This window comes from Dendropsophus ebraccatus, chromosome 8 (assembly GCF_027789765.1).
Source record: "Dendropsophus ebraccatus isolate aDenEbr1 chromosome 8, aDenEbr1.pat, whole genome shotgun sequence".
NCBI lineage: Eukaryota > Metazoa > Chordata > Amphibia > Anura > Hylidae > Dendropsophus > Dendropsophus ebraccatus.
The window spans coordinates 99,424,957-99,452,932 of record NC_091461.1 but is presented as its reverse complement, the minus strand read 5'-3'; the positions used below and the strand labels follow the sequence as shown (position 1 = coordinate 99,452,932).

At 46.5% G+C, this 27,976-nt stretch overlaps 1 long non-coding RNA gene across 1 annotated transcript; it reads right to left on the bottom strand.

Annotated features, from left to right (window-relative positions):
* Positions 1 to 27,976, bottom strand: LOC138798897 (uncharacterized). Its single transcript, XR_011364199.1, has 3 exons — positions 27,904 to 27,976; positions 20,974 to 21,071; positions 1 to 146 (listed from the first exon to the last, which is right to left on the bottom strand). It is a non-coding gene; the product is annotated as an uncharacterized lncRNA (long non-coding RNA).

Below are 27,976 nucleotides of genomic sequence, written 5' to 3'. Positions count from 1 at the left end.
TTAAGAGGAGGACGCTTGCGGGAACCGGGCATCCCAGGGAGAGGTATGGGGTCAGGAGAGATGTCGGTCTGCGCTGCTATGGACGGAGCTCCTCAGGAGTGCTTCTTCACGCCGCCATAGCTAAGCCACGCCCCCAAAGATGTTTTCTAGGTACAAAAGGATTAAAAAGAAGTAGAAATTCTGAGAATCCAGTACTGAAGATTGTAAATTCATTAATTGGTTATTATAAGTGAATCTAGTGGTTACATAGTAGGTCACATTGTGGAGATTTTATTGCATTTATCTGCTATACTGGTTTTGGTTTATGTGTCAATCAACTTTTTATTTTTGCTTTTGCCATGAGATAAGATTTGCTCACATCTAAACTTTTCCTTTTCAGAAACTTTTTAAAGTTAGTTGTTTTGACTTTCCAATACCCACATGATGCCAAAGTGGTAGAGTCCTTGTGATAGAGTTAAGTCTGTTATATGCAGTGGATAGCTTATTGTCTGATCACTCAATGTCACAGGCAGACGTAGGAGTGACAGGAGACTAGTAATGCCCCTATTCCACAGGTCGTTTAGAGGAGCAAACGAGCGCTCTCAGCGCTCGTTTGCTCCTCGTTCCCCGCTCGCTGCCGCCGCTATTCATCGCGGCTGCAGCGAGCGGGTGAGTGCGGGAGGGGGCGGCGGGGAGCTGCGGGGGGGCTGCCCGGGGGATCGCTGATCGTCCGGGCAGCCCATAGGATATAGCAGCGTCTGCTGCCGATGCTCCTATTCAACGGAGCAACGGCAGCAGATCGCTGCTATATCAGTCGCTTGTTTTTCAACATGTTGAAAAACAAGCGACTGCAACGATCAGCCGACATGAACGATGTCGGCTGACCATTGCACTCTATTCCACGGGACGATTATCGTCCGTAGCGGCCGATATCGGCCGAATACGAACGATAATCGTTCCGTGGAATAGGGCCTTTAGGTTCGAGACGGAGGATTGTTCTACCTTTTTGGGCAGTCCTACGGTAAAGGGACCTAGAGAAGGGGGCTACATCTGTAGTCAAGATTAGGGACAAGATTAGGGACAAATCTTAGGGACAGGAGTGATGAGACAATAAGGTTTCATTATTTTGATAAAATCCGGAGAGGTCAAATATATACATATATTAGTTTGGGTATTGATAATAAGCTTTTATTTGTTTTGTTGTAACTAAGCTGTATATTAATGTATACTGTACAGCCATTGTTTAGTATTTTCTTTCGGTTATTGCAGATCTTCCTATCACATCCGCTAAAAGGTTGTTCTGCCATCTATAACTTTCAATAAAACATAAAGTACTATTTTTGTCTATCCTATGGTGATGCCCATAAACTAATGGGAGTCCTTCAGGGTCTCGTCCAAGTGGTCTTATGCATAAAAAGTCTTATGCACAAAAGTGTTTGTGTATATTCTCTCTTGTATAAAACCTCGACAAACAGGAAGAAGCTTCACCCCCATATAAGTGACTAACGTTACTATGTTTTCTTTCTTTTATCGGTTCTCTTGAATCTGTGCCGCCTGGACATTTCTGGAGGTTGGATGCTGTACTAGTACTTGGAGGATGATTTCACCTGTGGTCCCTTGATCAACCTGCGGCTGAGGGTGGAGGCCTTAAAACCTCCGGCTACGACCCAACCACCAGTGATGACCCATTTCCAAGCTTCACAGATGTCAAATGGGGGAATGATAAGGCCAGGTGATGAAATTTTACCTACCTGCACCGTACCTATACGACTACATATATATATTATATATATATATATATATATATATATATATATATATATATATATATATATATATACAGGCCTTTGAATTAGAAGCATCAGCACATAAAAGTATAGAGTTCCTGATAGGGTTAATTTTATATTTCTAATGTCTGGGAAATTCCTCTATCCTTGAGACTTCTGTTACATGGAGACAATAAGGAATGATGAACTATGTCTCACGATTTCTTATCAAGCTTTGAAGGACATTTTCAGAAGAAACTGGACTGTTTAGTCTATTGTGCTCTTGAATTGATGGGAAAGTATCTTTGCACAGAATGTATTGTTCTAATCTTCTCACACGTTATACCAACTTGACTGCGCAGTACAGGATGCTACTGACCATTTATGGACTGGCTTATCAGAGTGTGACATGTATGTGTCTTGTGACTTGGAACCCCACCTGTATTGATGTTTACATTTCATATGACTACACTACGCATGTGTAGTACCTCCCCATATTCTGTCTATAAAATGTGATTACCATAATAAAACTTGGGCCATTTATCCAGGCTTATAATCATGATACAATGTCTTATCTGTGTCCGTGATTTATAAGTAACGAGTTGGTAATACTGCAGGTTACAGCTCTAGATATATTTAAAAACAATCCATCCTGGGAGGACTTGGCTCCATAGAGTCAGGTCAACATCTAAATTTAGACTTATCACCTGAAAACTGAAATGGGGAAACATCAGTAGCTAGGCAACTTACAAACCCTACTGTCAACTCCTAGGTTTCCTTTGAGGTCCCCCCAATGGCTAGCTTTACCCACTAGGTGGAGCCTGTCTAGTGTTCCACTATGTGTTTTCTTTCTTTTCTTACACCTTGGTAAAAGTGTCTCACTCTAGTGTCACAGGTTAGGACAGTTGGCCGCTGTTCCTTCCTCCAACCACCAGATGTCACACTCACAGCAAAGCTGCAGCTAACACTAGGTCTATCGACACACACTCCCTGCTGTCTTTAGTCTGCACTTCCTGGAGGTACTCAGTCTAGTTCCAGAGAACTAGCTACCCAACCACTATGGGTTGTTAGACTAGACCCCTAGGGAAGCTGGAGACAAGGGAGTCTAACCCCTTGCCTACGACAAGGACTTACTTTATAACACAGGACAATCAACCACCTTAGAGAAAGGGACATATACTTCATGACTGGACCTACAGTAGAGCACAGTGCCAGCAAGCCACTCTCTACTGACAGATACTTAGCTTTGTAGGAAGGATACTACAAACCAGCTCCACCCAGTGTAGAAACCTGGGACTCGTACTACCCCATTAGAACGGAAACCCGACACTGTGGGGCAGAAGGCGGTTAGATGAGATAACTAAGACTCATCCAAACATGAGAGCAAGGATTTCTTCAACAGTACAGAAACACTTCACCACATCCCGGCAGAGTACCTAGTACATTAGGCAAGGGGCCCTGTTCTTTCTACTATCAACTCACCTTTCTACCTGTTTGATTGCTACTGTTGATTTTTGCACTAATCACTTGAGCACTGTTTGTGACTATTTTTGACCTTTGATAATAAAGTTTGAAAGTTGCTTAAAGTGGGACTCCTGGACAGCAATAGGTGGATGTTCATACCCATGGATGTAGATACTGTTCACTAAGCCCCCACAGCTAAGTAAGGGTCTGAATAGGGCCCACTTCACTCCCTACTCTGCAGGCAGTCCATCGTCACCACCACGAGTCAGTAAAGTCTAATGTCAAGTAAAGTCAGAAAAAGGTCCTACAGTAAAGTTTGCACCTGTTTCAGTACTTGCTGAACTCTGTAGTATCTCGCACAACACCTGCAATACACCAACCTTTAACAGGCCTGTGTATATCCAGGGGTAGGCACATACCACTTCTGGCCACCGTGACAAGTGCCTAAGCGGTACACTACCATCTGCCATAGCTACCACCACCTAACTCCCCTGGGTTACCACAAGTCCTTCTCAAGACCACTCTGTCTCCTCCAGACCCCTCTGTCTGCCTTTCTGGGATGAAGTGTCGCATGTCTGCCAGCTGTGATTGTGTAAGACCATAGCAGCACCATGTCCGCCTGTGAGGCTCCACTCAGGAGTCACTTAAAACCTGTGAAATATTCTGTTGGGTTAAAAGCAGCCGGTTTGGTTTCATAGATAATTGTGCAGAGAGAGTACAATAGAGTGAGCAGATTAGAGCGGCACCAGCCAATACTTGTTCCAGCGTCTGCCTCTATGTAACTGCTTATTACATATAGTAACAGGTAATTTACAGGCACACAATGGTAATAATATATCCTGCGTGCTCCAGCTCTGTAAGAGATTAGGTTTACAACACTACAACTTTATCAGCAAACCAAGAACCAGCATCGAAAGGAGCTAGATGGCGCTGCCTAGACATCCTGTCCATGGCTAGATAGGAACTAATGGAGAATTTAGGGCCTCTTGACAGGAAAGTGTGGGCCTATATTCCAGATACCTGAAGTATCTTTCCTAGGCGTAGGATCCAAACTGGGCAATGGTCCCTTTCCTAACAAAGCACAATGGGAAGTTATGCCAGTTATAGAGTCACAACCTAAACTGTTGTTTGGGACGCTGGTTCAGGGATTTATTCTTTGGAGTCCGGAAGAATTTTCTCTCCCTGTTGTGGGGCAGGTGGCATCTGCTTTATGAGTTTGTTTGTTTTTTTGCCTTCCTCTGGATCAACACAGTAGGGTTATGGGTTGAACTTGATGGGTTCTTGTATTTTTCTCTGCTTTATTAATTATCTAAACAGTAGACACTAGCCAGAGCCAAGATATAAAAGGGATGATATTCCTAGTCATAGGGTCCTATTCCACAGGCCGACGAGGGCCCGATCAACGATGTAAACGAGCGGCAATCTGCTAGATCGCCGCTCGTTTACTGGGCCTATTCCATGGCCCGATGATCGTTGAGCGAGGGCTGCAAGGACATCGTTACCGATGTCCTTGCAGCCCTTGCAGCATCATACATTACCTGTCAGGTCTTCTCGGCACTGTCTTCATCCCCGGGTCCCGCGCGCTCTATCTTTAGAATGGCTGGTCAGCTGACCGGCCAAACTCAGCCAATCACAGGCCGCGGCGGTTCCGGCCTGTGATTGGCTAAGCGCTCCGTCAGCTGACCGGCCATTCTGAAGATAGAGCGCGAAGGACCCGGGGATGAAGACAGCGCTGAGAAGACCTGACAGGTAATGTATGATGCTGCAGCCTGTCAGATCGTCGGTCGCCCGCCGCGCACCGCTATTCAACCGTAGCGATGCGCGGTGGGGGAACGATGATTTTAGGTCTGGCCCTAAATGAACGATCAGCCGATGACACGAACATCGGCTGATCGTTCTCTCTATTTTACCGAACGATTATCGGCCTAATCGGGCCAAATAGGGCCGATTATCGTTACTGTGGAATAGGGCCCATACTCCCTGTGGTTGATATGTAATAACATGTATAGTACAGTCCTGGCCTGTTTCTGATATGTAATAACATGTAAAGCATAGCCTTGGCCTGTGTCTGATATGTATTAATGTGTAGCTTAGTCCTGGCCTGTGTCTGATGTGTAATAACATGTATAGTAGTGATGAGCGAATACTGTTCGATCGAATAGATATTCGTAGATATTCGATCGAATAGTAAGGTATTCGATCTATCGAATATTATCGAATAGTTCGTCGAATATTCAATAAATATTCGATATGCGTTCAAATCCCCCAGCTTCCAGTTTTTACCTCCAAGTGGTCGAATAGATGTTTTTCAAAACTCGAATACTTGTTCCCATTGACTTTAATGGGATCGAATATTCGATCGAATACTCGAATATTTGGGAGATATTCGTACGAATATCGAATATTCGAATATTTCACTATTCGCTCATCACTAATGTATAGCATAGCCCTGGACTTTGTCAAATGTGAAATAACATGTTTAGCATAGCCATGACATCTGTCCAGCATGTAATACTATTTATAGCATAGCACTGGCCTGTGTCCAGTGAGTAATAACATGTATAGCATAGCCCTGGCCTATGTCTGATATGTAATAACAAGTATAGCCTAGCCCTGGCCTGTGTCTGATATGTAATAACATATATAGTATAGCCCTGGTCTGTGTCTGATATGTAATAACATGTATAGCATAGCACTGACCTGTGTTAAGTGAGTAATAACATGTATAGCATAGCCCTGGCCTGTGTTCAATGTGTAATAAAATGTATAGCATAGCCCTGGCCTGTGTCTGATGTGTAATAACATGTTTAGTATAGCTATGACCTGTGTCCAGCATGTAATACCATGTATAGCATAGCCCTGGCCTGTGTGTAATGTATAATAACAGTCGAACTCTAAATGAGCATATCCCCATGTCCATGGACATAGCCATAGGAAGTACAGGTAGTTGTGGCTACTGACATCTGTAAATCAAGACCATCTTAGTAGAAAATGACAGCTGAAGCGGTTACATCTGTAACATTCCCAAAAGCCTCCGGCGTAGCTTGTTATGGGGGTTATTATACTGGTTCCAGCTCCTCCATCTTTTTTACAGCTCTACCATGCGGGATCTTGACGTTTGCCTTTGGCTACAGTGTTTATTCTCTTCCAGAGTGGTGATAAATACTTGGAACTACAAAGAACAGAAATGACATCCATAAATTCCTGCTCGCGACGACTTCTGCGTGCGCCGTCCACGTTCCATCCCTGCAACTCAAAACTCTTAAGTGCCATGCGAGCAGGCGGATGATGTTACTTTACGAGCGCTCACGTCTCCACCTTCTCTCTATCTGGGGGCAGTGACGTTTATTGTCCAACATAATACGAGCAGACATCATCCAGACATGGCCTCTCATTGAAGTGCTTGTGCTGCTCTGGATGCTGTATACGATCTGTCTTCTCCACAGTATAGGAGGTGATGAAATAGCATGTATAGATATATGTAGTGAAGGAGGGATCGGCTAGATGTTGAATGCAGACTACAGTTTACAGTCATTGTACACAAGTAAAATTCCCCTTTAAGATAGTTAGAGCTTCTGCTTAGCGCAGGTAAACAGAGATTTTTTTGGGGAGAGTTTAGTGATAGTAACTTTGATCACTTAGAAGAAAGTTTAGGCAGTGGTGACTAGGGGGACTACTTAGACAAGCATTGTCCAAGAAGCACTGGACTCTGCTGTAGATGGTCTTGACAACTTTGGCTTGCTTGTAGATACTTAATAGAATGAGACAAACCAGTAGTCACAGTAAGGATCTGACCTTGCAGCTACACCGTTCAGGGTCTTGACAAATTTGGCTTGCTTGCATATACTAAGGGTCAATTTACACCAAAGATTTGAAGCCAAAGCCAGGAATGGATTTGGAAAGATGAGAAATCTCAGTCTTTCCTTTATTACCTGTCCTGTTTATAGTCTGTTCCTGGCTTTGGCTTCAAATCTTTGGCAGATAATCTGTCAGATAATCTATCTGTGTAAATGGACCCTTAGTAGAAAAAGAGAAACCAGTACTAAAGATCTGGGCACATCCAGGAATACTTTGGCACTAGGGATGGTCCGAACTGAGTTCGGTTTGGGTTCGTACGAACCCGAACCATCGGTAATGATTCCCGCTGTCTGCCCGCTCCGTAGGCTGTATCCCAGTTTTCCAGGCGTTCCTCCCGCTGTATCCGCCCGCTCCATGGAGCGGGCAGACAGCGGGGATCTGCTGCTGAGCGTTCGGGTTCATAGGAACCCGAACCTCGGCAGGTTTGGACCATCCCTATTTGGCACCAACATCATAGCTGGTAGGAGCCGACCTTGGCGTTAGCCCAAAACAGGATTTGGCAAATGTGGGGGGGCCCAATTGGCGAGATGCAACTTCTCTAACCCTTGACTACAGTTCTGCAGAATGCAGAACTTGACTAAAGATTGAAGGCTTGATGACCCTCTCAGCATGATTGGGCTGGATCCCTCTGGTGTAGTCGCACTTCTGGTGTTTAATAATCCATTCTTTGGAACTCAGGAACACAGGAACAGAACAGCAGCTAAGGAATAGTTATTGGCCAGCAGCCAAACCCCTGGAACAAGACTCTCTGGGTGTGGATACAGCTGGGCTCACATCCACTGGAGCACTGGAACTGACAGTAAGGGCCCTATTACACCAACAGATTATCTGGCAGATTTTTTTAAGCAAAAACCAGGAATAGAATTGAAAAGAGGAGAAATCTCAATCTTTCCTTTATTGCCTGTTCTCAGTTTATAGTCCATTCCTGGCTTTGGCTCAAAAAAATCTGTCAGATAATCTATTGATTTAATGGGGCCCTAAGCAGGGCCGTATTTGCCACTAGGCACGCGTGGTCTGGTGCCTAGGGCGGCGCCCTGCAGGGAACACTTTTATTTTATTTTTTTAAAACCCCCTCCGTAGACACCGGCCTACGGGTGCCTAGTCCGCGCCGGGGGGGGGGGGGGGAAGAGGCTAGGGGGGAAGACGGAGCGGCCGGGAGCAGGAGCAGGATGGGCAGGCAGGCTGGTTTCCTCCCCCCATGAGCTTCCGGCCTCTGTCAGGCTGTGTGTGCCGGAAGGTCACCCCCGACCCCGCAGTGTCTCCCCCTAATCCTCAGCCTCTCCCCTGCCCCCAGCCTCTCCCCTGCTCCCCTGCCCCCCCAGTTATCACCCACAGATTGCAGCCACCAGGAGCCTCTGCACACAGTGATTTATTACAGGGTTGTGCTCTTAAACTACAACTCCCAGCAAACCCTGAGAGATGTATAAATGGAGGGTGTTCTGAGATTTGTCACAGATACAGATAAATTCAGGAAAGGAGCGGGTCAGCATGTCGTGTCTCACTGGTTCTATATTGGTGGGCCCCAGGTGCCCCAGTCCAACACTGGACAGAACCGGTCCCCAAACTAAGACGTTCTCGGCCTCCTTCCTTCCTCCATCACGTCTGTTTGATGAGAACAGCGGGCATCAAGTGGAGCGGCACCCAAGTGCCAGGGTATATACCATGCATGTACAATTAAGGGGGTCGGGGGGGGGGGGGGGGTCGGGGCGCCTCAGCGTGCAAAGTGCCTAGGGCAGCATGAACTTTAAATACAGGCCTGGCCCTAAGAGGACAGACTAGAAACACACTGAAAACACCCCCCTGGGCTGGCTCTAACCACTCTTAGGCTACGTTCACACTAAGTAAAAGTACGGCCGGTGTGGCGCACTGCCTTTACTGCTGCTTCACATAATATACGCTCCGGCCGGGATCCCATGGGGTGCCGCAAAGAACTGACATGTCTCTTACATAGTGGGAATATAGCCTTATGTACTATAGGGAGAGTTTCCCATAGTTGAAGGCATCTTAAGGCTATGTTCACACTACGTAAAAATACGGCTGTTGTTGCCATCGGCAACAACGGCCGGACTTTATGCGCCTGTGAACACTGCCTCTTCTTCAGCAGGGTCACGGAACCGCCGGTCTCATCCGTAGTGTGAACATAGCCTAAGGTAGCGAGGTCACCCATTGACCAGAAAGAATCAGGAGACTGAACTAAGGCCCTGATAGGCTGAGAGTGGGGGGAATTTAGACAGACTGGGTCCAACAAGGAGGTGGCAGACAGTTAACCCTTGGAGAAACCTCAGCAAATGCTTGCAGTCAGTGAGTGGAACCTTAGGGAAAACACAGTAAAGCAGCACAAACATCCTTTATCCCACAGAATACCCCTTTAGGCTTTGAATAAAAGTTTGTACAGTGCTGGCCTACACATATCCACAACTTTATCAGCACAAGAAGCAGGGTTGTGGGACACTGCATATACAGTGGGGAAAATAAGTATTTGATACACTGCTGATTTAGCAAGTTTCCCCATATACTAAGAATGGAGAGGTGTGTCACATTTATCGTAGGTACACTTCACCTGTGAGAGACAGTATCTAATCCAGATTGTATAATTGTATAATTTTTAAATAATTAATTTGCATTTTATTGAATGAAATAAGTATTTGATCACCTCCCTGTTTTTCTTTAAGAATCCCTCCTACTCTGCATACATTACCTGTATTAATTGCACCTGTTTGAGCTCGTCATCTGTATAGACCAAATAGTTGTCTAAGGACACCAGGGACAAAATTGAAGACCTGCACAAGGCTGGGATGGGCTATAGGACAATACACAAGCAGCTTGGTGAGAAGGCAACAACTGTTGGTGCAATTATTAGAGAATGAAAGAAACACCAGATGACTGTCACTCTTGCTTGGTCTGGGGCTCCATGTAAAATCTTGCCTCAGGGGGCAAGGATGATCCTCTTCAGGAATCAGACCATAACTACACAGAAGGACCAAGTCAATTACCTGAAAAGAGCTGGGAGCACACTCTCAAAGATTACCGTTCCTGTAGGGTACTCAAGAGAGGGTGGATGAGGCCAACAACCTCCTTTCCTCAATAAGAGCATTGAAGATGGGTCATGGCTGGGTCTTCCAGCATGACAATGACCTGAAATACACAGCCAGGACAACTAAGGAGCGGCTCCGTCAGAAGCATTTCAAGGTCCTGGAGTGGCCTAGCCAGTCTCCACACCTGAACCTAATGGCCCTATTCCACGGGCCGTCTAGAGGAGCAAACAAGGGCGGTCAGCGCTCGTTTGCTCCTCGTTCCCCGCTCGCTGCCGCCACTATTCAACGCGGCTGCAGCGAGCGGGTGAGTGCGGGAGGGGCAGCAGGGAGCTGTGGGGGGGCTGCCCGGGTGATTGCTGATCGTCCGGGCAGCCCATAGGATACAGCAGCGACTGCTGACGATGCTCCTATTCAACGGAGCGACGGCAGCAGATCGTTGCTGTATCAGTCGCTTGTTTTTCAACATGTTGAAAAACAAGCGTGTGCAACGATCAGCCGACATAAACAATGTGGGCTGATCGTTGCACTCTATTCCACGGGAGGATTGTCGTCCGTAGCGGCCGATAATCGTTCCGTGGAATAGGGCTTTAATAGAAAATCTTTGGAGGGAGCTCAAATGTTGCCCAGGGACAGCCCAGAAACCTGAAAGATCTGTATAAAGGAGTGGGACACAATCCCTGCTGTAGTGTCTCCAAATCTGGTCAAGAACAACAGGAAATGTCTGACCTCTGTAGTTGCAAAGAAAGGATTTTGTAACAAATTCATGCATGGAATTTTTAAAATAGCTTCTCTCTTTCACAGATGAAGTGTACCTACAATAAAAAAGTATACACCTCTTGAATTCTTTGTAGGTGGGAAAATTTGCAAAATCAATACCCCTTTAAGGCCCTATTCACACATCCTGTTCCTGTCCGCAATTGCGGATCCGCAATAATATAGGACCAATGTATTTCAATGGACCTATACACACATCCGTGTTGTGTACTGGGCTGCAATCCGTTCCGCAAAAAAAAAAGGACAGACCCTAGTACGGACAGTAACTGACACATCCAATACAACTCTATGGGGTCTGTATTTTACTGAAGCAATACGGATGCAATACGGATGCAATACGGATGCAATACGGACTGAATTTGCGGATTGTATACTGACTGAAATTTGCGGATTGGAAAAATATACTGACGTGTGAATAGACCCTAAGTAATGTAATAATGCCACTGCCCCCCTACTGAGAATTCATATCCTAATGAACGGTGCAACTGTACTCCATTGTACTGCGCAACCATGCCCAAATGATCTATACCACTGTCACCTCATGATGTACCACTGTGCCCAAGTGAATTGTACTACTGTCCTCAAATGTACTCTTCCACTGTCCCCTCTACAGGGGAGTCCTGTAAAACATGCATACAGTCTATGGCCATTTCCATGTTTTCCAGTACTCCCTAGGGCTGCATCCAACTTTGTCAGCCACTAGTATTCAAATGCTAAGTGATAATCTCTATTCACCTTTCCTGGTTTCTGCTCAGTTCCAGTGCTCTCACCTCTTATGGTCAGGTCTGGATGCTGTGTAAAGCAGGCAGAGCGAGTTGCACTATTCTGCATTGCACAGGAAGTGCTGAGTGGCAGGAAACTAGCATGTGGGCCTGGTCGCAGTGGCAACCTTTGTGACTCCTATTGCTATGTCACTGGATGGGGAACCTTCTGTTCTATCTCTGTATATTTTAGGGCTGGATCCAATCATTGCCGGAGTGCAGTGCTTTATAAATCCTCTGCTTTAAGTCTTCAATGGTTTCAATTACATCTTCAAGTGGGTTGCTGTCCCTAGTTAGAACTGCAGAATCATTCTGAAGTCAGAAGCCTTACCCTGCTGTTGGAGTTGATTGCCAAAGACTGCCATCAGGATAGTGTGCACTCAGAACTGGCAACATCACAGAATACCGTATGGCATCCTGTTTATGGACTCTGTCCTGACCTCAGGGTCTGAGATTAGCTTAATTGGGTCTCTTAGCTTTCTGTGCCCAGTGGACCTATGGGTGGGCCAGACCACCTTCAACTGTCTGGAGCCATTTAGAAATTCCCAAAAGTAGTCTGAGCGCTTTGTGCCTCCATATAGTAGGCAATCATCCTCTTTGCTCACATATAGTATAGGCCCTCTCTGTGCCTCCATACAGTGCAGGGCCTTTTTGTGCCCCCATATAGTATTAGGCCTTCTCTATTCCCCCATATAGTATTTCTATATAGTATTCCTTCTATATAGTAGTTAGGCCACCTCTGTGCATTCATATAGTAGTTAGACTTTGCTGTGTCCCATACAGTAGTTAGGTGGCTCTGTGCCTCATATATAGCAGTTAGGTCCCCTCTGTGTATCCATGTAATAGTTAGCTCCCCTACATCCTCATGTAGGTAATTGCTCTGTAGTAAGCCCCTTCCCCTGTAGACAATCCTACCCCTGTAAGTAATTTACCCTATGTAGGCACTGTCAACCCCTGGAGTCACCCTCCTTTTGTAATATATACAGTATGTGGTAACCCAGGGGTGCTATTATTAGTTGCAAGGGCTAGGTACTGTGGTACCGCTGCAACACTGGTCACAGGGCTTAGAGTGGTAAAAGCCCTCCCTGGGTCCGAACACATGCCTATTGAAGGTATATTCCCAAGAAAAGGTATCCACAGAGTCCAGAATAGTTAAACAGGTTAACGTTTTACTTGTTGTTCTCTTAAAGGTGCAGTACAAGAAAATATAAAGATACGCAAGTTTGTACGCAAGTTGCACAGATAGTAGCTTGAGAGTTGTCAGGATCTCTGACATTACTTGAATACTTGAATCATTTCTGTAAGCAGGTATACTTTGTTTTGCATAGATAAGTTGCAGTTTTTCAAAGTCTCTTTATGAGTCACTTAGTTGATTTTTGGCTTGACTTAAGATTGGGTGGACCTATCCAAAAAGCAGTGTACTCTGCTGGAAGGGGCTCTAAGCCCCTTCGAGTCAGTGGCGATAACAACCTGTGCTCACAGATATGAAGATTTGCCTATTACTGGTCAAGGGCACCAAGTGACACATCCAGTATTGCAGGCCCCAGTTAAGGGTGAGTCAGCCATTGGGGTAAATCGGCTTTAGTTGCTCCTTACCATTTCACTGTGTTGAGTGAAGCCCCTGGTGAAGTTGCAGGGCTTAAAGAAGAGATTGCTCCTTAGTGTTTATAGGTTTCAGCTTCCCACATCAATGGTAGTTGTACCCCAGGTGTACTAGTCCAACATTGCTATATTGCAGGAACACTTGAAGAAAACAGGAACAGTAGTGGAACGTGGCATGGGGGACCAGGAGGCTTGTTGAGGTTCCCTAGGTGTCTGTATATGCTCTTGTGTGCGCATGGTGGTATAAGTGGTCGTCTGCCATCAAGTCCACTAGGTGTTTAGTGTATGCTCTTGCGTGTTGCTGTCTCTTATGTTCGCATGGTGGCATGAGTGGTTGTCTTCTCTTGGTCTTGTAGGTGTGTGGTGAACACTGTCATGTGTTGCTGTCTCTCATGTGCGCATGACAGTATTCACAGGGTATACACACAAAGGTATGAGCAGTCATCTTCTAGGGATCCCTTAATTTTCTGGTCTATGCCCACGTGTACATGTGGTGGTATGACTGATAATTTCCTCTGTGTCCTCTAAGTGCGTCATATACACTCTTTTTTTGTTGCTCTCTCGTGTCCATGTGGTCATTTCCTCTGGGTTCTTTACGTGTCTGGTGTACAGTCTTGTGTGTTACTGTCTCTTGAGTGCATAGGATGGTATGAGTGGTTGTCTCCTCAGGGTCCTCTAAGTGTCTGGTGCTCTTGTGTGTTTCTGTCTGTTTTGTTTGTACATTGGGATGAGTGGTGGTCTCCCATCAGGTCTTCTAGGTGTTTCATGTACGAACTTGTATGTTGTTGTCTGTTGTGTACATGCAGTGGTATGAGCGGTCATCTGTGGGTCCTCTAGTTATGTGGTGTATGCTCTTTTGTGTTGCTGTCTGTCGTATTTGTATAGTGGTATAAGCAGTCTTCTCCAATCAGGTCCCCTAGGTTTCTGGTCTTGTTTGTTGCTGTCTCTAGAGTGCATGTGGTGGTATGAGCAGTTGTCTTTTAGGTGTCTGGAGTACACTCTTGTTTTTTGCCGTCTCGCATGTTTGCACGGTAGTTTGAGTGGTCATTTACTCTAGGTTCTCTAGGTGTGTTATGTGCACTCTGATGTACTTGCAGTGGTATGAGCAGTCATCTCTTCTGGGTTCTCTTGGTGTCTGTTGTACACTCTTGCGTGTTGCTGTCTCTCTTGTACGTGCATTGAACGCTAGTCTCCTCAGGGTTCTCACATCTCGGTCTCTTCGCGGTTATACACTCCCATGTATTGTTCCGCTGGGAATAATCACTTTTTCGTCTACTTTTCAGAAGATCAAATAGAGTTTAGGTCCTGGGTGGGAGCAGGAGCACAATGGGGGGAGCTCAGCGCACGGATAAATCCGGGATATGTTTCTTATTGCGTTTACTCCCAGACCTGGAATTGAGAGGGAAGTTTGCATCTATTTTAGCCGTCTATTTTAAGGGCTGTCAGAGCTGGTTAGTCTCTCTCAAAATTAGTCCTTTGGATCATCTTCTTACTAAAAACAAAATCGCAGCTTTTTTTTCCAAGCAATAGCGGATTAGGGCGAGGAGCTTTGTTTAGCTAAAGCGAAGGATTAGGAAAGATTTGCCCTCATAAAGTTGTGGTTTGATGGCGCTTTTATCCCTGGATGTTGCTAAAGCTGTGTTGCTGCAGGATTAGGAGCGTACAAAGAGTCTCCTTGTGCTGTCTCATAGGCAGGAGAAGGGGCGAGGATGGGCGGCAGAGGCCGAGCTCCTTGGTCACAAATCCAGACTTTAATTCCAATGACACAAACTTCAGTGGACAAGTCCTGAATGCCAGATTGTCAAGACAACTAGCGGGAAGTGTGAAGCCTGGAGTGGAGCCAGTGCTCACACATGGGCCACTGACCCTTATCTACACACACCAAGATGGCCGATAAAAGGGACACATTGGGGTCCACATGTCTGGACTTCCATCCAGTAGTCCCTAGAATCCAGCTCTATGTGTGCATATACAATGGAGGCAGGGACACAGCCACATCTTCTCTCCAGCCCTTGTTGCACTGGTCACTCTGATCTCTGACAGTGATTCTTTATAGCCACTCACCTGTATAGATAGAAACTTTCCATACCTCATATTAGTGAGATTAGATAGTTTACTTTATGGGGAGAAGGTGGCTGGGATCTCCTGTACAATATGATTCGATAACTATGGCAAACCCTTGTGCCTAGATTAAAATTGTGAAGTGCCGTGCAGTGGGCGCGGAAAAGAGGAGATTGACGAACAGTGTGTACGGGTTTGTTGCTTTTTACCCCAGCCTGCCCACATTTAGTTGTAAAAAGTATATAAAAGTGCAACACCTATTACATAACTTACTTAGAGCCAAAAACTTGGTGCAAGCCAGAGCTGATCTGCTAGATCGGAGCTAGCTTACTGAGCCCATATACAGACCGATAATCATGCAGCAAGGGCTGCACGGACATTGTCAGAGATGTCTGTGTATCCCTTGTAAAATAATAAACTATACATACATCTCTGCCCTCCTTGTAAGCCTGTTCGGGGCAGTGTCTGAAGTAACAGACTGCTAAGCCAATCACTGGGACAGTGCTGCAGCCAGCGATTGGCTGAGTATGGAAAAAGTTCAGAGCGGCATTCCGTAAAGTTTCAGGTTGTGCTTGAGGAAAGGTATAAATCCCAGCAAGACAATTCAATAGAATATCCTGACGCTCACCAATATCATAGTCTTCATCACTTATTCGGTATCCATAACCATACCAGTGCGAACATAAAGCTGAACGCGTTTGGCAGTTGACAAAGGTGGTTGCCGAAATGCTGTCCTGCTGTTCACATCTGTATGGTTATGGATGCCGAATAAACACTGAAGACTATGATATTGGTGAGTGCCGGGATTTTCTATTGAACAGTGATTGGCTGAGTGGCCTGACACTTTAGACACTGCAGGGCCAAAGCTAGCAGGACACCAGAGAGCACGGAGAGGTACGTATATGCTTTATTATTTTCTCTACACAGCTCCCAGCTGTCAGCTGTGCATCGCAATTACACATAACGATGCGCGCGCGGTGACCGATGATTTTAGGTCAGGAACAATCACGATCAGGTTCTCTACATCAGAATGATCTATTTGTGAGGCCTGGTTCTCTACAGTATATTAGGATTGCCTCTCTGTAGGGTCTAGTTCTCTATATCAGGATGGACTCTAATGGAGGGTATCGGTCTCTAGGTGATGTAGGATTTGGTTTTATGTATCAAGATAGTCTTAATGTAGTGTCTCTTTATCAGGGTGATCTCTATGTAGGGTTTTATTCTCTAAATTAGGATGGCTTCTATGAAGGATCTGGTTTACTCTATCAGGATTATCTTTGTGTAGGGTCTGGTTCTCTGGTCTGGCTTCTATATGATGGTTGTGGTTGACTCTCCTGATGCTTGTTGAAGGAGTTAAGTAGAAGCAGTATTGATGATGTATGTAGCCGGGTTTTGCATTTTCAGTGACACAGGATGGATGGCCGCACACTCCATAATTCTTAATCATAGCTTAGCTGCTACCTCGGTCCAGAAAAAAATGCTTAAAAAACAAAATGAAAACCCTTGTGCTGAGAAAACTATTGATTTTGCTGGTGGCCAGTAATAAAGAGCAAGTCACCTGTAGGTAGATGCTTGTAAGATGCATTTATACCATAATAGCTTAGATCAGGAGTTCTGGAATGGAGGAGTCCCGGGGCCGTTTCACTGCTGGAGTCTCCGTTACCTCATATAAAATATTTTGATGACTCCTCCAGTCCTGTGGCTTCACATGCTTTCACTTCTGGTTTGGTTGTATGTTATATATAGCAGACTTCTATGATACATGCAAGGTTGGGGAGGTGGCTCTGTCTCTTCCTAATGCTGTATAACCTCCTCAGCATCCCCATTGAGCTGTTTCTATAGATCAACATAAGGCCTGAATGTAAAGGCTTATGGTCTTTTGGCTATGATCTCCCTTTACCTGAAATATTCTGAAATATTCTATGATAAAGTATAGAGATTCCACCCAAGACCAGAGTCAGTGTGCTAAGGGAGAGTGTAGCTACAAAGATAAACTATGCTGTCCTAAGCCAACAGTAAGGGCCCTATTACACGGGATGATTATAATACGAAAAATCATTATATCGTTCGAATTTAAACAAGAATTGGCACATCAGTACAGGGTTACACTTGTCTGGGATGGGGGGGGGGGGCACACAAGAGAGTGCCCAGTGTCTATTTAGGGGTCTGGTCTGGTTGTACATTATTCCATACTTAACCCCTTAATAACTGCCCTATCCAAATATCACATTTATATAAGCCTTACCTACTATCTGCAGGCGTAGGGAACCCTGGCTTTCCAGCTGTTGCAGAACTTAAACTCCCATCATGTCTGGACAGCCAAAGTTTTAGCTTTGACTGTTCATGTATGATGGGAGTTGTAGTTTTGCAACAGCTGGAGAGCCAAAGTTCCCTACGCCGATCTATAAAGCACCTGTACCTGTCATTTTTCTAAATTATTTCTATTTTGAATTTGGTGATGGCATACCTTACTGGAGGTATTACTGCTGTTGTCTCTGCTGCTGAGTGGAGTTGATAGAACCTCGGGAAATCCTAGGTTCTATAGAACTCGAACATTTACGAACCTGCCACATTAGATTGCTGATGCCTTCCTGTTCCGTGGGGAAGGAGGAGGCAGCCCGGGTACAACCTGGAATTCCGGGATTCAGCCTAGGTAATAGCCGGGCAATCTCCTCCTTCCCCACGGACCGGGAAGGCATCACCAATCTAATGCGGCAGGTTTGTGGATGTTCGAGTTCAATCAAACCTAGGATTTCCCGAAGTTCGATCAACTCCACTGCTGAGCGTACCTGTGCATTAGGAGACGGCACCATAGAGTCACATTACACTGGGTGTCACACTGGAGATAGATCAGGAAGCTTTGCCTCCTAATTTACAGGTACAGAGAGCAGGGAGCAGAGACAACGGCGCCTCCTCAGGTACAGACAGCAGGGAGAGGAGACAACGGCACCTCCTCAGGTACAAACAGCAGGGAGAGGAGACAACGGCGCCTCCTCAGGTACAGACAGCAGGGAGCGGAGGCAACGGCGCCTCTTCAGGTACAGACAGCAGGAAGCGGAGGCAACGGGGCCTCCTCAGGTACAAGGAGGCGCCATTGTCTCCCCGCCATTGTCTCCTCTCCCTGCTGTCTGTACCTGAGGAGGCGCCGTTGCCTCCGCTCCCTGCTGTTTGTACCTGAAGAGGCGCAGTTGCCTCCGCTCCCTGCTGTCTGTACCTGAGGAGGCACCGTTGTCTCCTCTCCCTGCTGTCTGTACCTGAGGAGGCGCCGTTGTCTCTGCTCCCTGCTCTCTGTACCTGTAAATTAGGAGGCAAAGCTTCCTGATCTATCTCCAGTGTGACACCCAGTGTAATGTGACTATGGTGCCGTCTCCTAATGCACAGGTACGCTCAGCAGTGGAGTTGATCGAACTTCGGGAAATCCTAGGTTTGATTGAACTCGAACATCCACAAACCTGCCGCATTAGATTGGTGATGCCTTCCCGGTCCGTGGGGAAGGAGGAGATTGCCCGGCTATTACCTAGGCTGAATCCCCGAATTCCAGGTTGTACCCGGGCTGCATCCTCCTTCCCCACGGAACAGGAAGGCATCAGCAATCTAATGTGGCAGGTTCGTAAATGTTCGAGTTCTATAGAACCTAGGATTTCCCGAGGTTCTATGAACTCCACTCAGCAGCAGAGACAACAGCAGTAATACCTCCAGTAAGGTATGCCATCACCAAATTCAAAATAGAAATAATTTAGAAAAATGACAGGTACAGGTGCTTTATAGATCGGCGTAGGGAACTTTGGCTCTCCAGCTGTTGCAAAACTACAACTCCCATCATACATGAACAGTCAAAGCTAAAACTTTGGCTGTCCAGACATGATGGGAGTTTAAGTTTTGCAACAGCTGGAAAGCCAGGGTTCCCTACGCCTGCAGATAGTAGGTAAGGTTTATATAAATGTGATATTTGGATAGGGCAGTTATTAAGGGGTTAAGTATGGAATAATGTACAACCAGACCAGACCCCTAAATAGACACTGGGCACTCTCTTGTGTGCCCCCCCTCCATCCCAGACAAGTGTAACCCTGTACTGATGTGCCAATTCTTTTGGCAGACAGCAGAATCGGCCCGGCCATATAATGGTGTGTATGACACGGACGCAGTGGCGCGCCACAGTGAATGGGTATGAGCGAAGGAATCCGCCAGAACTTATCTGTGTGGATTCCATAGTGTGGACCCACCCTTAAGCCAATGGTATGGGAGAGACCATCTACAAAGGTAAGCTATTCTGCCCTAAGCCAGCAGTTAAGAGGAGACTAGCTACAAGGGTAAGCTATACTGCCCTAGGCCAGTAGTAAGGGAGAAATCAGCTACAAAGGTGAGCTATCCTGCCTTAAAGGACAACTCCGACGGGACCCCCCCCCCCCCCAAAAAAAAAAAAACACAGACACACACAGACACCATACTCACCATCCCTCCGGTGACTATCGCCACTCCATTCGCCTGCCGCCCGCCTCACCGTCACCTGCGTCCGCCGTCCAGCGATGTCTCTTGCTTCCGGGTCCATGAGAGAGAAAAGGCTGGAGCGCATCACATGGCTTCCAGCAAGCTCAGCCAATCAGGGCTCAGCAAGCTGGAAGCCATGTGATGCGCTCCAGCCAATGAAAAGGCTGCTGGTGCGCATGTGCACCAGCAGCCTTTTCTCTCCCATTCACTCTCAATGAAGACGCCGAAGAGGAAGAAGACCCGGACCGCCCCCCAGCTCTGACGTCACCCGACACCAGAGAAGAGGACCGTGACGACCGTAATAGGTAATGTATACATTCTTTAACTTCCGGGGTGGGGGGTCGGGGGTCGGAAAGTGGGAGAAGGGGGCCAGACCGGGTATTTAACCACATTACAAAGTTATATAACTTTGTAATGTGTGTTAAATAAGCCAAAAAAAAATTGTCCTTTAAGCCAGCGGTAAGCCAGCGGTAAGGATGACACTAGCTGCAAAGGTGAACTATCCTGCCCTAAGCCAGGTGTAAAGTTAAACTGAACTACAACTGGAGTGGACTTGACTGGAGTACTTTTGGCCCACCAGTGAATTTGATTCTAGAGACCCATCTTGCATACACTGAATACAACTAGCGCCAAACCTTTCACATTACTATAGTGACTTTGCACAGAGCTGTGTATGTGACCAGCAATGCTAACTCACTGCTAGTAAGTTGTCAGTCACTTTATGCAAATAGCATAGTGTGTCACTTAAAGGGGAACTATCAGCAGGTTAGATTTGTCTAACCTGATGATAGTTCCCCTTTAAGTGACACACTATGCTTCCTAGTGGGCACAGGGTGCAATCTGTATGTCTGTTACCTTCATCCTCTGTGCCATTCCTGTGCTGTTTATTCTGAAATCCTCAGGCAGGTCCAATCAGTGACTAGGGCAGGTCACTGACTGGCTGGGCGGGCAATCCATCAGTCACATACATGGAACCCAGACTAAAATGACTTCCAGCGGCTATGGAAGAGACCCAAAAGTGGCGCTATGGGGGCACGGGGACTGGTAAGTATACTTTATCATCTTTCCCCCTGCCTGCCTGTCACATGTTAGTTTCACAAGACTTAACAAAACTGTCAGCTGCAATTCATGTTCCAAACTGCTGACACTGTCGGATAGCTGTTAGGTCAAGAAGACACATGGTACCTTAAATATATTTGTCTGTGCTTTCATAGAAAATGCTCTTATTCTCTGGTACAAAGGGTCAAAGAGGCTTCTCCAAACTCCTGAATAGCTGCAAGCTCCTACACAGATATAAAGAAATGCACATTACCTATATGCATACGCAGTACACACAAATGCACTATACACACATATACACATCATGTACAGATATAAACAAATGCACATTACCTATATGCATAGATAATACACACACACATGCACCACACACCGACTCACAAACATACTTCATGTATTTACTGCTAGCAGAAGCACATTTAGCAGGGGAGGTAGCCTGAGAGGAAGAGGTAGGGAGAGTGCTAGGGTAGAGGAGGGGGCTGTGCTTATTCTTTACACTTTATGCTGCTACCTGTCACCCCAGTCAATCCCTGCCTTTATATAAGATGAAACCCCAAGTTACTATATAGAGGCAGTGAGCGACTGGGTGACAGCTGTGTGCAACAGTGCTGGGGGATTTTATGTCGTCCTGGAGCTGCTAAACAGGGAGGCCCACCTCCTGCTCCGGGGCCCACCAAAGTAGCTGTATGTCTAATCCCAGACAACCCCTTTAAAAAGATGTATCACCTATTTTTTTTCTAATTAGTTCTGATTTTGTTTTGACATAGACAAAATGAACATTTCCAGACTATATTATTTGTATGGGACACATTTGTGAGCATAATCTGTGGGCTCATTTCTCAGGGTAGGGGGGCTACGTTGTGAGCAGCACCTATTGTGCTCCCCCCTTGTTATCTTGACGGTTAAAGGAAACTTCTCCCACATTTCCAAGATTGGATCTGTCCTTTTTCTGCACAAAGGGACAGGACTTCTGAATAAACTGCCTCTCAAGCAGGCTCCTGGTCTCTAGACAGTCACATTTGGGCTTGCGGATGTAGATCATAGTGGATCATGGACTGGATACTGGTGTGGATCAAAGTGGATCATGGACTGGTTCAGGAATTATCGGCAGGACTTAAAGGGGTTATCCAGTGTTAGGAAAACATGTCCACTTTTTCATGGACAGCACCACTCCAGTTTATGTGAGGTATTGCAACTCATGTCCATTGAAGTGAATGGAGCTTAATTGCAAACCACACCTGAACTGCAGACAAGAGTTGTGTTGTCTCTGGAAGAAAGCAACCATGTTTTTCTAATGCTTCAAAGGGGTTACATAGTTACATAGTTAATACGGTTGAAAAAAGACACATGTCCATCAAGTTCAACCAAGGAGGGGATGGATACAGGGAAGGGGGAGGGGTGATAGGTTCTATACATATGCATTTATATTATTTTGGTCTAAGAACTTGTCTAGCCCTGTTTTGAAGCCCTCTACTGTTTTTGCTGTGACCAGATCCTGTGGTAGACTGTTCCACAGATTCACAGTTCTCATGGTAAAGAAGACTTGTCGCCTCCGGAGGTTGAACCTTTTTTTCTCCAGACGGAGGCAGTGCCCTCTTGTCCTTTGAGGGGGTTTTACCTGGAACATCTTTTCCCCATATCTCTTGTAGGGGCCATTTATATATTTAAATAAGTTAATCATATCTCCCCTTAAACGTCTCTTCTCCAGACTAAACAAATGTAATTCTTTTAATCTCTCCTCATAACTAAGATGCTCCATTCCCCTTATTAGGTTATCCAGCGCTACAAAAACATGGCCACTTTCCCCCTACTGTTGTCTCCAGATTGGGTGGGGTTTTGAAACTCAGTTCCATTGAAGTAAATGGAGCCTAATTGCAAACAACACCTGAACTGGAGACAACAGTAGGGGGAAAAGTAGCCATTTTTTTGTAGCGCTGGATAACCCCTTTAAGATCCCCATCACAGCAAGGAGGCAGAGCTAGCTGGACATTTGCAGCGGCTTGGTCTGGCCACGAGTAGACTGGAACGGTTGGAGATGTGGGACCTGTGGTTCCTCGGGAAGCAGAGAAAAATGTGGCCAGGTTTCTGCACAAGTGTCGTCTTGGTGTGAGTAGTAGTTAGTCCCCAAGGACGAGAGGTCAGGAACAGGAGAGAAAAACAAAATAAACACGGGTCCGGCAGGTAAGTGTAATCTGAGGAACAGGCACAGGTCAGGATACATGGAATATCAGTGGAATAATAAACATGGGGACACACCATCACTGGGAACACAAGGATCCAACAGCACTCAGGCAAAGAGGAACAGATGGGGACACCTTAAATAAGTGAGATGATCTTTCTGTGTGTGTGCAGGCAACAATCAAACGAGTAATAATAATGTATTCGTATGTCATTGATTGCATCTTCTGGTTGGGATTTGGAGGTAAACTCCTCTCAGCTACATCCGCCCTTTATTGATATCATCTTCTGAGCTGACCATAAAATTACTGTTAATTGTTTGTTAATCATTCGCAAATCTATTGGTGCATGTACACATTTTTCGTTTGTTATTATGATCGTTCGTATACTAGAGTATACAAACGCTCGTAATAACGATGTGTAATTACGATCATAACTAATGACTATTGTTCTTTATATTATGGTGTATATTAAAAAAACGGCCGTTTTTGCCGCGATTTAACTGACTGCAATGGCAATGCATTGAAGTCAAAGGGAGACGGATATCCAATGCACACATTGCAGTGAAAAACAGACGTGATCGCCTTACCAATTACATCTGAGTGCTTCAATATATATATGTGTGTGTGTTATCCACTCTTATGGTATGGCAGCGTGGGTATTGCGAGTTCTTTGAGATTCTGAGGAAATTGAAGGGGGTGCTGTGTCCAGTCTCTTAAGTGTATCCTCTCTATAGCACACTTGTTAAGGCCTAGTTTACATATATTAGTTGCATCCGTTTCTGTTTTTTGTAAGATATTGACCACAACTGTTGTCATCAGGTTTTTCTATCAGTTTATCAGTTGCCATAATGCTGCGTTTACACGTAACGATTATCGTGCGAATTTGCGCGATAACGATCGAATTCGAACGATAATCGTACATGTAAACGCAGCGAACGATCAAACAACGAACGAGAAATCTTTCATTTTGATCTTTCAACATGTTATCAAATCGTCGCTCGTAAAAAATTCGCTGATCGTTCCGTGTAAACAGTCGTCACGCGATAGTCTGGCCGCCCGCAGCCCGGCCCCCTGCAGCCCCCTGCGCTGGCTCGATCGCCACCCCCGCCGCCCCGATCGCCACCCCCGCCGCTTCGATCGCCTGTGCTGAAGAGGAGCACTGATTGGCTGAAGAGGAGCCGTTTGAAATTCCCGGCTCCCCTCTTCAGCCAATCAGTGCACTGAAGAGCGGAGTCGGGGATGTCAAAGACCTGCTACGCGGAGCAGGTAACGTATGCTCGTGGCCGGGCCGGCGGGGACGATTGGAGCGGCGGGGAGGTGGCGATCAGGGCTGCGGATGAGCAGGGGACCGGGCTGCGAGCGGAGGGCCGGGCTGCGGGGGCGCGATCGCAAAACTATTTTTCCGTACAATATATCGTACCGTCTAAATGCTGATCGTTATGAAAAAAAATTCGTTACTCCGACATCGTTAATCGTACGATCGGGCCAATTATCGTTTCATGTAAACGCAGCATAAGTTTATTACATTAGTTGTCAACTTGTCATCAGTTTTTTCCGCAACGGCATTGTAGGGGGCGATCTATATAGGGGGCAGCAGCACACGGTAGCCCTCTAAGCTGGGAGGCAGGACATGGGGACATCTCCTATAGCAGGGATGGGGAACCTTGGCTCTCCAGCTCTTGCAAAACTACAACTCCCATCATGCCTGGATATCCCAGACATGATGAGAGTTGTAGTTTTGCAACAGCTGGAGAAGCAAGGTTCCCTATCCCTGTCGTATAGAGTGCTGCACCTGTACAGAGGAGCTGGGGGGCTGCCCAGCTCCTCTGTACAATGGGATCAGTTCAGAGATGCGTTTCCTGATTCAATGGTGTTTATTAAGGTTTTTTGAATGAAGAAAACAGTAGTAAACAATCAGTATACAAGAAAACGGTATACACATGAGATGTACAGTTAAAAGTATACATCAATTTTCTTAACATTATAAAAAAAACTTTCTGCTATTTTAAGCAGAGAAATTATAAGAAAATAAGAAAGAAAGGAAAAGAACTCAAGTCCATTATAACTGTCAGGGTAAGAAGCTTTGCATCCAGCAGAGAATAGGGTATGCAGGAAAGAGAGTGTCTGTGGTACCAAAGACTAAGAATTATTATCAGTAGGGCTGGGCGATATTGACCTAAATCATTATCGCGGTTAATCGTACATGTAGCCGCGGTAACGATAACTGAATGATAATTATGACACGCCCCTTAGGTAAGCCACACCCTTCTGCAAGCCACACCCACTTAACCGTGCCAACCTGGGGATATTTTGTTTTAATAGAGTAAAAAAAAAGTAACTCACTGAGCAGCAACACAAGGATGAGCCATTTAGTCTATTGTCATTATTTGTTATTATAATTAGGGGGTCTCAGAGAACCTGGACATGTATATACAGGTATACAGCTACAATAGGACATGTATATACGGGTATACAGCAATGTACAAAGTACAGGACGTGTATATACAGGTATAGCGCTATGTACTACATAGCTGTATACCTGTGTATGCATGTCCTGTAGTGCGTACATAGCTGTATACCAGTATATACACATCCTGTAGTGTATATAGCTGTATACCCGTATATACACGTCCTGTAGTGGCAGTATTATATATGTATGTCCACAATACAAGACGTGTATACACAGGTATACAGCTATGCAGGTTCTACATTAAAAACACATGCACACTCAGCTAAGCTGAGCATTCATGTGTCTAATGGTGCGTTTACACAGGCAAATTTAACTGACAGATCTTTGAAGCCAAAGCCAGGAACAGACTATAAACAAGGATCAGGTCATAAAGCAAAGCCTGAGATTTCTCCTCTTTTTAAATCCATTCCTCGCTTTGGCTTCCAAAATCTGTCAGATAAATCTCTGTGTAAATGCACCCTTAGAGGATCACAAAAGACAGCTGGGGGTGGAGCAGGGGCATAGCTAGGATTCATGACACCCCATAGCAAAAAAAAAAAAAAAAAATACATGGGGCCCCATGAATTTTGTATGAGCCCCCCAACCTCTGGCAGCACATCAAATAGAAGAGGGGGCAGCTGAAGCGGGGGCAAGGGGGACTGCAATTAGAACTGGGGCAGGGTGGCAGCAGCTGGGGGTGATCTGGGCAGAAGGGGGGACAGAAGCTGGGGGTGATCTGGGCAGAAAGGGGGGGGGGCAGAAGCTGGGGGTGATCTGGGCAGAAAGGGGGGCAGAAGCTGGGGGTGATCTGGGCAGAAAGGGGGGTAGAAGCTGGGGGAGATCTAGGCAGAAGGGGGGGGCAGAAGCTGGGGGAGATCTAGGCAGAAGGGGGGGGGGTAGAAGCTGGGGGAGATCTAGGCAGAAGGGAGGGGGTAGAAGCTGGGGGAGATCTAGGCAGAAGGGAGGGGATAGAAGCTGGGGGAGATCTAGGCAGAAGGGGGGGGCAGAAACTGGGGGTGATATAAACTGTATCTTCTCCCTTGTCACTAGGGAGAAGATACAGCACTGGCACACACTTGGCCCTCACGGCTGCCACCTCCTCTCACCCCCCCCCCCCCCCCCCACCGTCGCTGACCTGCTCCTCATACCCGACACACATGCGGCAGTCGCCAACCCGCTCTTCATAACCAGCACTGAGTACACACGCGGCCCTCCTGGCCGCACGCACCCGCAGGTTCCCGGTCTCTGGAGAAGGAGGTTGCAGGGACCGGGGGATCGTGTGATGGATGGCGTCGCTGCGCTGGGGCTGTATAGTGGGATGTGGGGGCGCAGTGCAGACCCCCGATCCCGCTATACAGCTTCACCATCCACAGTGACCCCATCCATCACACGATCCCCCGGTCCCTGCAACCTCCTTCTCCAGAGACCGGGAACCTGCGGGTGCGTGCGGCCAGGAGGGCCGCGTGTGTACTCAGTGCTGGTTATGAAGAGCGGGTTGGCTCTTCCGGAGTGAGTGGCGGGGGCGGCCGGGAATGCCGCGTGTCTGCCAGGTATGAGGAGCGGGTCAGCCACTGTTCGGGGTGAGAGGAGATGGGGGGCGACGGGCTGCTGCCAAATGTCACACTGCTGCAGGGCAGGGGATGGGAGGTCACCTGCCTCAATAGTAAATGTGCGCCCTGGCTGGAATCCCAGGCAGGTTGGGGGCGGGGACACTGGGGAGCTGAGGGGGCGGAGGAGAAATACCGCAAATACCGCCCTGGCAAAGTTGAGGTCGGTTTACCGACGCCAGGGACGGTATCGGTATTTTCACGGTATACCGCCCAGCCCTAATTATCAGTAATGTTCGTTACCTACCGGAGAGCGTTTCCCTCCGGTGCTTCTGTCCTGCACCGGAGGGAAATGCAGCCGAATCACTGGATATATGTAAACTAGGCCTAAGCAGACTCCAATGTAGTTAGTTTAACAGGTTTTATTCTGGTACATTCCCGATACAGTAAAACTCCATCAGCAATAAAACATTACTGAGAACAATGTTGAAAAGCTTCCTCACAGTCTGACTTCTTCACATAAGTAGGGTAGTACCTGGGTTTATCAGTCCTATCCTGTAAAACCCTTTGCTTCCTACTGGGCTAGAGTCCCTCTCCCTGTGGTAAATCCTGGTCACTCTCCCTGTGGTAACTCCTGGTCCCTCTCCCTGTGGTAAATCCTGGTCACTCTCCCTGTGGTAAATCCTGGTCACTCTCACTGTGGTAAATCCTGGTCCCTCTCCCTGTGGTAAATCCTGGTAAATCCTGGTCCCTCTCCCTGTGGTAAATCCTGGTCTCTCCCTGTGGTAACTCCTAGCCCCTCTCCCTGTGGTAAATCCTGGTCTGCACTGTTATTTCTGGCTTTTCATATACATCTGACTTTCTCTGTCAGTGTTTTTACCTCATGACACAACAGGATCTTGTTCATTTCTTTTTTTTCTAACACAACAGAATCCTCCTTGCTGTTACCTCAG